The following is a 12,506-nucleotide window of genomic DNA, read 5'->3' on the forward strand; positions in this document are numbered from 1 at the left end:
GATGTGGCTGTGATTTGTTTGATCTCGGAATCAGCTCTTTCGAATTCCGTTGGAACAGGTTTAGAAACAGGTCATGGTAGAGATTAAAACAAAAGTGTAGTAATACGAACATGAAACAGGGCATGGCAGATTTTGATTTAATCACCAGATTCAACAAAAGATAACTGGTAATTGCTTTCTTTTCCCGTTTGTTTGGCTGGTTTTTAATCACTCCGTCTTCAAACTCAGAAATGGAAGGTGCAGAAAAGCTTGGAACCGATGATTAAATGTTAAAGGCCTCAGAACCTTAATTTTTGGCGTCTTTAAAATGCTGGTTGGCGAGGAATGCAATTGGGAGTTCTCCAGCTCTCTTTTGGCTGCAGGTGTCACCTGAATGAGTAGGAGCAGGGTTGGGAGCTGCCAGCGCCCACCCAACCCAACCTGGCCAGCCCGGGCCTCTTGCTCAATAAGCAACAACCTGCTGCTTAGCAACAGCCCAAACCTCACCGTAGTTTGTATATTCCATTTCTTGTGCTACACTAAAAGCTCACATCCCAAATTACTGCATTCAGCAACAGCGCTGCGACAGATGGATGAGAAAATGCATTTTCCTTTACTTGCTGCAAACTTCCTTGCCCTATGGTGTTACATTTGTAAAATACACACAACCCAAAACCCACCACATTTTGATGCAAGATCAATCTGAAAAATAGTTCGATATGCGAATAGTTATTTTTACAATAGTTGCCCCCTAGGAGCTATTTATGTGAATAATTTCACATGTCTATACATTTAATGATCAGGTCACCAAGAATGATTTAAGGCCAAACACAGTCCTGTTCTTTCATGCGTGTATATAAACTGGTTAGAACAACAAAACCATGCTTGCAGGAAAGTTGTCCCTGTGTTTTAGAAACCCTTTTTCCTAATTATTATTTACTGCATGTGAAATAAACAAATAAAAAGCCACCACCACCACCGCCCCCAACCCTATTTCACTGTACCCTCTACTTGGATCCAAATTTTAGCCTGATTTTCAGAAGGAATTTGATTTATACCCCACCCTTCTATCTGTCCAACCTGGGGCTTTTGAGCTTGTGGGATGTTTCAAGCAACATGACAGAAGGGTCGATAGCTGATCTCCAATAACCTTACCGCAAAAAGCAAAGGTCTTGTAGAAATGAGAGGCTGCCACAAAGAGAAGTTCACCAGGTCCCCCCTGTTTGAGCAGCAGGGAGAGACTTGGGTCTCGGAGTACTGAATCATGGGCTTGATCTCTTTCTCATTACAGAAGTTCACAGCCTATATTTTCAATATCATCTGTTTTCATTGTCTAAAAAAAATTACGGAAATCTCATGCTAAGATTATGAAAACTGAGAGGCTTAAAGAAAAGTTAAGTGCTGGAGGCCGACCTAATGATGCTCTAACTGCTTGATCCTGGTATTGCTGTACCTTAGACATAATCATGTACAACATCTGTCCTGTTTAAAGGCACATAGCAAATCATTACTGAAGTAGTCACCTTCCTAAATGTGCGTACTATGATAGACACAGCATTGGGTACCCAGATTTTACTGCAGAGAATACCTGGAATAAGGCAGCAAGAAGTAACAACTGAATGGCTTAGGCTGGTATAACAAAATGCTGAAGTAACCATCTATTGAAGGCAAAATTAAGTTGTTAAGGGTGATTACCACCACCACTTTCTTTGTCCTACAGTTGTTCTGTTCGGCGACAATCTCTGATCCAGAGCCAGCACATAAGCCATTAAATAATTTAGCTGCACTCCTCATCCAGCTCAACACTCCCAGCCAAATTCTGGCCCCTCTCAATTTCGGTCTTTCCACTGAATGCTCTGGGCTGAGAACTGATCCCAAAGGTCTCTTCAGGTCCACCAGTTACAGGGCACAGACTTTGCTGAATGTGCTTTCAAAAACCTCTTTGGTCATTATTGATACTCTAACATAAAATCCTCCAGCTAGAAGCTGCAGAATGACCTGTCGGATGTTACCAAGCATTTTCAAGCTTAACAAAGAGCACGCTGAGAGCTCACAGCCCCGTACTGGAGACACTGATGCTCAGGTGGGACGTGACCAGGTGATGATGTCTGAAACCAAGAGCAATGAACTTTGCACTGGCAGTGGGGGAGATTCACCCTTGTGCACAGAGACAGCACAAGCCTGGATGCTTTGGCAAAGGAGAAATTCAGGTGGACTTTTCTTTTAGGAAAAGGTTCAGCTGGAAATTTAACTTGGATATAAAACTCTGCAGCCTGTCTACATTGTTACGGCACTCGCACAAACTGTGTTTTGGGGTCTCTGCTCTCCATTTCGGGCTGGCTCCCAGCTGAACTCTCTCATGATGCAACACAACTCTCCCCTCGCCCTCTGTAACCCAAGCGAAAGCACCAAAGAAAAATTACTTGGAAACAGTTGACATTTTATGTAATAGGCTGTAATTATTAACCCGACCTCCTCATAGCGGATTTGCACACACACTGTGCCAGTGGATTACTCACTGCCAGTCACATTAACCGACTTAGTTAATGTATGTATCTGCGAAACACAATATCGCCTTCCACCTGGTTTCTGAATCCTTGTGAAAATACAGCCCCCGCCCACCCGATACGGCTGGGGTGACCTCGGGTAACTAATTAATTACTGTGGGAACACTCTCATCTGCCACTCTGCTGCTACGACCACACTTTCCTGTTCCAGGATGGTGTCCTGGCTTAATTCCCAGCCACAAAACCATTGCAGGTAGCAGCGAGAGGGCAGTGAGGTGCTCAGTTTCCACCAACTATGCTTCCAGAAATAACCATTTCACTTCTCTGAGTAGCCTCTACCCTCTCCCCCCTTTCTCACACCACAACTGCATCTTCTCTTTGTCATAGTTTTCTTGGGCCGATAGGCTCAGATAGACGTTTTTGTTGGATTACTTGAAGTTACTTTGGTTGACTTCCAGCGTTTTTTAGGATGGGATGTGGTTTTGGCTGTAGCGCTGTTTGCTTTTTTGGTTTGTAATTGACATTTTTTTCCCTACATCTACTCAAAAATGTTACCTTGGTGACTTCTGTGTCCAAAGGTAAAAGGGAGAAGAGGTTTGGCCTTTGCTGGGGCACACATAAATGCACTTTGAGAGCACTCCGATGGCTGCCCCACCACGAGGAGCCAAACAGGGTCACCAATCAGTAGCGTTTTATTTTAAACCACGGACATCTAGTCTCTTGTTGGAGCTTAAGCACCCTGTATTTTGTTTCTTATGATACACACATGCAATTTGGTTAGTGAGAACAGATGTGTATACGCAGGTATTGATTCTATAGAGCACTGCATTATTCAAGAGGGCTGAGACTAAAAGGCCGATTTTTACAACAGAAGTATTTACTGTAAATCAAAATCCTACCAATTGAAGCCAACTTTAGAGGATTAGCACAAGATTCATGTGCTGCTTTAACCACTCAAAAGACTAAGATCTGATCTGAAAGGAAAAAGCAAATTCAAGGCTACTCTTTCATACCTTGCCTAATATAATCTGGTAATCACAAACCTGTAGCACAGACTGATGTTACATATGGACACGCACTGCAGGGACACCTGCAACTGCAGGCACAACGCCATGATTACTCTTCAGTTAATTTGAATTAAAGACTTTGGCCCCCTAAATAGACCAAAACACAGAATTTCAGGATATTACATTTTTTAGAAGAAAAAGAAAATGCTAATAAACATACAATTTGGATGCTTAGTGAGGCAGAAGTCATCTATTATGTAAATAAAGGAATAAAAATTGCAGCAAGTTATTAATGTTATTTTAAATAAAAGAGAAAACAATGTTTCTCATACCCTAGACTGAAAGTATTATTTTGGAAGATCAGTCTAGTCTATGTCATATTGATTTAGGACTGTCTAATTACTCTGAATGTATTGCTGCATTAGAGTAATATTGGGATTAACACCTTGGCCAGAATTTTAATGCTAACAGGCATATAAATGCAGATTTATGTACTTCATTCAACATTTAAGGAAAGTTTATTAATCCACAATTAGGCGGTGGCTTGTTGTCTTTTTTTTCCTATTTAAATTTAAATAAAGTGCGCAACCGAGCACAAAACATTTCTGTACCTTGTGTATAAATGAGTGTTTCTGGCTGTGGTAGCCATAGTGATTGTACAAGGATTTTCAAGGTCGGGGCTTTGGTTTTTTGGTGGTGTTTTGATTTTGGTGTTGCGTTTGGGTTTTTTCTCCCCCAGAGAGCACTTCCAGCTTTACTTCTCTGTTACTTTCAAAAAGGAATAGCTAATTCAATAAGGTGCTGTTGAAAAGAGCCAAAGGAAAGTTGCACCACCTCCAAAATCTTCTCTTCCAAAACTTCCTGTTAACCGCAACATATTGGCAGAGTTGGTTTAAGGTCTGGAATATGGTAAACCAACTTATCATGACTTCATATGTGGCTTTATATGTTAGAGAGTCTCTTGACTCTGTTAAACTTGAGGTCAGTAGTGACAAGGTTGAGTGCCTGTGGACCAGAATCAGGGGCAAGTCCGACAAGGCTGATGTCCTTGTGGGTGTCTGTTATAGACCACCCGACCAGGATGATGAAGGAGATGAATTATTCTACAAGCAGCTGGCAGATGTCTCAAAATCGACAGCCCTTGTTCTTGTGGGGGACTTTAACCTGCCAGATATCTGCTGGGAGCTCAATACTGCACAGAAGAGGCAGTCTAGGAATTTCCTAGAGTGTATAGAGGACAATTTCCTTCATCAGCTGGTAAATGAGCCTACCCGGGGTAAGGCCTTGCTAGACCTACTGTTTACAAACAAAGAAGGGCTGGTGGGAGATGTAGTGGTTGGCGACCGCCTGGGGCATAGCGACCACGAAATAATAGAATTTTCAATAGTTAGAGATGCAAGGAGAGCCACCAATAAAACCTCTACACTGGACTTCCGGAGGGCAGATTTTTGCCTATTCAGAAGTCTAGTTCAGAGCATACCCTGGGAAACAATGCTTAAAAACAAGGGGGCCCAGGAGGGTTGGACATACTTCAAGCGGGAGGTTTTGAGGGCACAGGATCAGGCTATACCAGTGCGCCGAAAGGCTAGCCGACAGGGAAGACAACCGGCTTGGCTAAACAGGGAGATTTTGAAGGAAATCAGAAATAAAAAGAGAGTTTACAGACTGTGGAAAAAAGGGCTGGCTACCTATGAAGAATTTAGGAAAATAGCTAGATCGTGCAGGAAAAAAATCAGGGAAACAAAAGTGCAGTTTGAAGTTAATTTGGCCAATTCTGTTAGGGATAATAAAAAGTCCTTCTTTAAATATGTTAATAACAAAAGGAGGGGCAAGGAAAACCTCCATTCTCTACTGGACTTTGAGGGAAATATAGTTAACAAAGATGAGGAGAAAGCTGAGGTACTTAATACCTACTTTGCCTCAATATTTACCAGTCAAACAGATGGCCCTCAGGATAACTGGCCTCTGGAGATGGTTGACAGGAATAGGAAGCCAAATAGTCCCCTTGTATTCCAAGAGGAAATAGTTGGTGGCTTACTGAGCCATCTGGATCCTCATAAGTCTATGGGACCAGACGGGATCCATCCTAGGGTGATGAGGGAGCTAGCAGAAGAGCTCGCCAAGCCGCTCTCCATCATCTTCCAACAGTCTTGGCTCACTGGGGAGGTCCCAAATGATTGGAAACTGGCAAATGTTACCCCAATCCACAAAAAGGGCTGCAAAGCTGACCCTGGCAACTACAGGCCTGTCAGCCTGACCTCGGTGCCTGGCAGGGTGATGGAGCAGATCATCCTGAATGCAATCACACAGCACCTCCAGGATGGACCAGGGATCAGACCCAGCCAGCATGGGTTTAGGAGGGGCAGGTCCTGTCTGACCAACCTGATTTCCTTTTATGATCAGGTGACCCACCTAGTGGATGAGGGGAAAGCTGTAGATGTGATCTATCTAGACTTCAGCAAAGCCTTTGACACTGTCTCCCATAATATACTCCTTCAAAAGCTGATAGCCCATGGCTTGGACAAGTGCACTCTCTGCTGGGTTAAGAACTGGCTGGAGGGCCGGGCCCAGAGAGTGCTGGTAAATGGGGCTGCATCTAGCTGGCGGCCAGTCACTAGTGGTGTCCCCCAGGGGTCAGTGTTGGGTCCAGTCCTGTTTAACATCTTTATTGATGATTTAGATGAGGGGATTGAGACCACCATCAGCAAATTTGCTGATGACACCAAGTTGGGGGGCAGTGTTGACCTGCTGGAAGGCAGGAGGGCTCTGCAAAGAGATCTGGATAGACTGGAAAAATGGGCTGATTCCAATGGGATGAAGTTCAACAAGGCCAAGTGCCGGGTCCTGCACTTTGGCCACAACAACCCCCTTCAGCGCTACAGGCTGGGCACAGAGTGGCTGGAGAGCAGCCAGACAGAAAGGGACCTGGGGGTACTGATTGACAGCAAGCTCAACATGAGCCAACAGTGTGCCCAGGTGGCCAAGAAGGCCAATGGTATCCTGGCCTGTATCAAAAATAGTGTGGTCAGCAGGACAAGGGAAGTGATCCTTCCCCTGTACTCTGCATTGGTGAGGCCACACCTGGAGTATTGTGTTCAGTTCTGGGCCCCTCAGTTCAGGAAAGATATTGAGGTGCTGGAGCGGGTCCAGAGAAGAGCAACAAGACTGGTGAAGGGACTTGAGCACATGACCTATGGTGAGAGGCTGAGGGAGCTGGGGTTGTTCAGCCTGGAGAAGAGGAGGCTTAGAGGTGACCTCATCACTCTCTATAACTACCTGAAGGGAAGTTATAGTCAGGTGGGAACTGGTCTCTTCTCCCAGGCAGTTAGCAATAGGACAAGGGGACATGGGCTTAAACTCTGCCAGGGGAAGTTTAGGCTGGATATTAGGAAGAAGTTCTTTACGGAAAGAGTGATCAGGCATTGGAATGGCCTGCCTAGGGAGGTGGTGGACTCACCGTCCCTGGAGGTTTTTAAACTGAGATTGGACATGGCTCTTAGTGCCATGATCTAGTAAATGGGCTGAAGTTGGACCAAGGGTTGGACTTGATGATCTCTGAGGTCTTTTCCAACCTAGCCAATTCTGTGATTCTGTGATTCTGTGATTCATATTCCTGGAATAAACTCCTCTTTTGGGGAGCCAACCCCAAGGTCAGCTCCTTTGGGCTGGGTCAAAAGTAATAGAGAAAGAAGCAGGGAAGAAAGCACAGAGGGTGTGAAGTAATGCTGTAATAAAACGCAATATTTCCTTGAATGAGGAGGTTCCAATACATTCACCTACAGCAAGTCACGATAACAGCCACTGCTTTGTATGAAGAAATAAACAGCTTTATGTTACTGACCTCTATCACATATAGCCAAGAAATCAGAGCACAATTGTAGCTATTTGCTGCTTTTTAGGTAATAATTTCTCTTTCCTGGTGCTTAAGAGGGCTGACTGGATGCAGCTTACACTAGATTAGGCCTCCAACACCACCTTCATGCATTATAGACTTCAAATACATTTTTTCCCCCATCTCAGAAGATGTTGAGTCATTTATTTTAAAGATCTGATAGGGGAAATTGCTCATAAAGAGAAAAAGTGAGCAGTTCAAGACAGGGCTAAGTGAATCCCAGCCAGCTGGAGACCAGGTCCAAACATCCCCGGGACTCGGGGTCCTGGCTCCCCTGCTCCTGGCTTAAATCAACCTTAAATCAACCTTAAATCAACCCTTTCTTGGCTTAAATCAACCAGGCACCAGCAGCTTATCCGAGATCGTAACGTGGATTAACAAGGGCTCATTGCATGTAACCGTGTGCCAGAAATAATTACGGTTTAAAATGCAAGAGCCTGGCAGGAAGGCATTGTCATTTGTGAAGCCAGTCCATTTAATAGAGGAATAACCCGCATATTACAGTAGAGGATAATTTGGCAGTTACAGTTGCAGTGGCTCAAAGATATAAAATACAGTCTCATCGACGTGTAAGATCACAAGTAATTAGCCCCTATATGGTAAAGTTATCAGTTAGAAACTAGACCCCATCTGGGGACTTTTTGTAATGATGCCTCAGGGACAAGTGAGACGGGACCTTTGACTTACATGATTTGGAAGGGACTGAGACCTAATTAAATCTGCAAAGATGCAGTAACTGCAGTTAAAGGGATTTTAAAATTTGAAATGTATTCCCTTCCTCTAAACAAACTAGGTATATTACACTCTGGAATAGTAAGAGAATTAATCAAAAGACAGTGAGCAAACAGCTGCTGTGCGGCTGCCAAATAGAAGATGATACAGGATTTTACAGAACTGAAGAATATTTATTAAGAATTGAAGAATATTTAATAGTTCTTTTGCCGAGGGTAAGGTTTTATTTAATGGTGAAAACCAAACACACACTCCCCACTGTAAATCCAAGAGAGTATGTTTCTTAAAAGGTTTCTCCAAATGCATAACTTATAATAAACTGATTTCTTTAACTAAATAAAAACTCATTCTCTTAAAGAAATAATACACAATTTACTTTTTCAACCATTACAAAAACAACCCCCAGATTCGCAGCTTTTCAAAGAGGCATACAGAGAGCTATTATATTTTTGCTACTGAGTTCCATAAAGCACTTACCATTTTCTATTTTCTTAAAAAGGCTTGGCAATTTGTACCGGAGAAATGAAACATTTTAAGTTAGCTCCTCAGCAATGATTGCCTCATTTACATGAGCTATTTTCTCCCAAGGAAAAGAAAAAAAATCACTATCTGATATTAACATTTTTCTACCATAGCTCAATACTCTGCATTTTGTCAGTGCAGACCTGCATCATTAAAGCCTGGAAGCTAAATGGAAAAGTATTTTAAGGCCATGAACTATGAGTGGAGCAACAGAAATATACTGATCTCAAAAAGAAGAGAGCACTGAGATGACTTATGTAAGTTTACATGCTTCATCATGCTGCTTAAAAAAGACTAATTAAATCATAGAATCACTGAATGGTTTGGGTTGGAAGGGACCTTAAAGATCATCCGGTTTCAAGCCCCTGCCATGGTCAGGGACACCGTCCACCAGACCAGGTTGCTCAAAGCCCCATCCAACCTGACCCAGGGATGGGGCAGCCACAGCTTCTCTGGGCAGCCTGTTCCAGGGCCTCACCACCCTCATGGCAAAGAATTTCCTCCTTATATCTACACTAAATCTACCCTTTTCTAGCTTAAAGCCATTAACCCTTGTCCTGTCACCACATGCCCTAGGAAAAAGTCCCTGTCCAGCTTTCTTGCAGGCTCCCTTTAGGTACTGGAAGGTCTCCCCTTGAAATGGGATCTAATGCATATGTAGGCAGGTCAATGCTGAAAGAAATAACTATCTAGCCAAAAACGTCATTTTTTTTTTCTATATTTGTAAAATATCTTAGAAATAATTTGATCCTTGCACATTTATTTTATAAAAGAATCATCTTCAGCCATTCCTGAGTCAACTCAGTGTTTTAATCTACCATAAAATGCCTGTGAAATTATACACTCTTTGAGATTGCCTGTAGAACTGTGAAGTCAATGCTCCTTATTTCAGCCAGACTTGGTGAAAGGATATCAAACCAAGATTCCAGCTATAAATACATTATCCCATACAACACATCCACAGTTAACTGTCCAACATCTAAAAGCATGTTATTAGCACGATGACCAAGACCATTCACTTAACAAGAGCCCCATATGAACCATCCACCAACAATAAAGAAGTCACCATGGCATCTCGCTGGGGACATACAGAGCTAGCGTAACTCAAACGCTGCCCTGCTGATCTTCTGTGAAAATGAACCAGCCATCATTAGCATTTCAGAGTGGATTAGTGTTTTCTTTTAACTACAACGCACACACAAAATGGTTTCTCCTCTGGACAGCAGGTTCTACAGTATTTGGTGTGATCCACACGTCATTTCTGTGGATAACTATCTGTGCACAACGCAGTTCCACCAGCACCTATATAGAAGTTCAATGGGCTCTTTCTTTGCAAGAAGAGAAAGCATAACCACTTTGATCTTAGTAGAAGAGCATGACGAGCTTGATGGCTAGTCAATCACCATGAGAAAAATCAACAACCATCTGAATGCTCAAATATTTCAAGCCTCCAAGTGACCTTTTGAGAGGATTTCGGTTTGAAAATGCAATATGAGGAAAAGTTATGGATTTTAGAATTCATCTCATATCCAAAGCCTTTGCTAAATGTCTCTTAGAGATCGCTAGAAATGTAAAATAAACAGCAGTGGGGATCAAAGCTGGGAAAAGAAGAGTCAAGGAAAGGCGGGCTGGTGTCCAGCCCGTGATCTGGGTCAAGAACATGTATGACTATTTGTCTTTGATTATGTGTCTTGGAAATTCTACTCAGGTTTCTGAAGGAGAGCAACCTCTCCTCAGATAGCGAGTTACACAAACTGGGAAAGACAGAGGTGGACACAAGAAAAAAGAATAAAAACCCTCACAGCAAAAATAGTCCCAGCCTAATAGAGTAGTCCCTGTGCAGGAAAATGCAATGGAAATAAGAGAAAGGCTTTTACTGGGGAAAAACCTGGCAGCTAAGGAGGAGGCCTGCAAAGGAAGCCTGGCTCCATCTACACCAGAATAGAACAGCACCGTTAATGCTTTTAAAGCTGAGTTTTCTTGTGATGGGGTGGAGGTTGTGCTGTCCCCCCACTCCCTTAGATTTGCCCACCCCACCTTTCCTCTTTATCTTTGAGCAGAGTGAAGACAGGGGGTCTCAATTTAAAATAAATGGCAAACAACAGTGAACACAAGGAAGACTGCATTTACACCTGGAGCATAATGCATTTACACCCGGCGCGTACAAATAGCAACGGAGGCAATACTGTGTGAGTTCGAATAAAAATACATAGCATAGAAGTGCTGAGTAATCCAGAATGCTTGCTTTCAAAAAGGGATATTGATATCGCAGGCATTTCAGACATATGATGGCATTAAGACAAATCAGTGGACAGTATGAAATAGAAGCCAGTATAAATTATATAGAAATGAGAGAAGACCAGGCTGACAAAGGAGCAGAGCCAAGAATCAAGGAAAATACACAGGAAATTAGGTAAATAGAACTTCAGTAGAACTTCAAAATCTTCATAAGCTGGATTTCCACGCTAAAATGACAGAACTATATTAAGAACTGATATTGTTCCAGAACATCTCAGGAAAGGAACCATTACTGCAAAATAATGACACTAAATAACTTGGGACTTGTCAGCAAAAGTCAAAAAAGCAGCAAAGTCCTGGAGATCTACTAAAATCATAAACGGCTTTCAAAAGATGCATAGGAAGATGCATTGGGAGCTGTGAAAGTACTGGGTACATACATACATTTTAGAAGATATTTTTTGCACAAGTAAATAGTGAACCAGAATCAGAATAATGATGTAACTGGATTCTTGCTCTGATGCAGTGTTGTTATGCCCCTGTCACAAGGCCTCTACAAAAGACACTGTGAGCATCGTTGAGAGATATTTAGGAAAATAAGACCTTAAGAAATAATGCAAAGGTGTGTGGTGTTTTTGTTGTTATTATTATTCGTTTGTTTGTTTGTGGGGTTTGGGTTCTTTTGGGCTCATTTTTTCTTCTTCTTTTCTCTTCTTCACAGACCAGATTTTTTGGTTTTGCTGCTATTCAAAGCCATAATGACAATAAATACACACAGGTAACTGGTATACTGCAACTATTAATGAATGTGGGCAACTGCAGTGTTCTACCATGAGATGACCCACCTTTCACATAAAGACAAGCTGCAAGAAAATGCTAACCATTCTAATGAGCAAGTCGTTCAAATAACTGTTATTCAATTATATACAATTATTTTAGTATGTATAGATTGCCAAATCCTCAACAAAAGCAGTTCGAAGCTGCTGTTCTCTTTGATGTATATTTACAGAAAAATTCAATAAATTAACAAAACAGAAACAAGTTTAGATGTTGCACTTCAAACTTACGTGTGCGAAAACAACATGCGCTGGGCTGAAGAGGAAATCTCTGTTCTAAAACAAAAGCGGAGCTGTATGTTTGAAAACAAAGCAGCACATTCAAGGCTTTTGCCCATCCCATACTATGGGAGGATAGTCCCGAGAACAAGGTCATGAGTTTCATAGCCTGCATTGCTGTTTGGAAGCAATGACAGATTTATTGTAAAGACTTGTCAGCAACAGCAGGGAGGTCACCATGCCCCAATAGATAGAAGGTGTTCATCTACCTGTAACCCTATTACAGTTGCAGGCTAAACATTTCCTTACCCAGCCCTTTGGCTTGAGAAAACATCTATTTACCTTATAAAGCTGGAGTTCTGCATCAACGTTCAGCTAATTGGAGGTTTACTGTCATTAATTTAGATAATACACATTCATCTCGCAAAAAATACCTTCTAGCAACTTCTTTAATTTAACCTTTCTTTTAGCCTTCTCTTTTTTTAAGTGTCGCACAACTAGCAATTCAGTGCTCACAAGTGACCTCCCATGCCCCGGTTGTGCCATAACAATCAACGGCAGAAAATTCATAAAA

At 42.3% G+C, this 12,506-nt stretch overlaps 1 protein-coding gene across 4 annotated transcripts in view; it reads right to left on the minus strand.

Moving 5' to 3' along the window:
* Positions 1-12,506, minus strand: part of C8H10orf90 (chromosome 8 C10orf90 homolog) — a 103,284-nt gene that overhangs the window by 43,527 nt on the left and 47,251 nt on the right. Inside the window, exon 1 of one of the 4 annotated variants that reach the window (XM_071812240.1) lies at positions 11,945-11,973. The exons of the other annotated variants lie outside the window; for them this stretch is intronic. The gene's annotated coding sequence lies outside the window, so the exon portion shown is untranslated. Of the gene's footprint in view, positions 1-11,944; positions 11,974-12,506 lie in introns of those variants that run through there. 4 annotated transcript variants of the gene reach the window in all.

The sequence above is a fragment of the Patagioenas fasciata genome, chromosome 8 (assembly GCF_037038585.1).
Source record: "Patagioenas fasciata isolate bPatFas1 chromosome 8, bPatFas1.hap1, whole genome shotgun sequence".
NCBI classification, from domain to species: Eukaryota; Metazoa; Chordata; class Aves; order Columbiformes; family Columbidae; genus Patagioenas; species Patagioenas fasciata.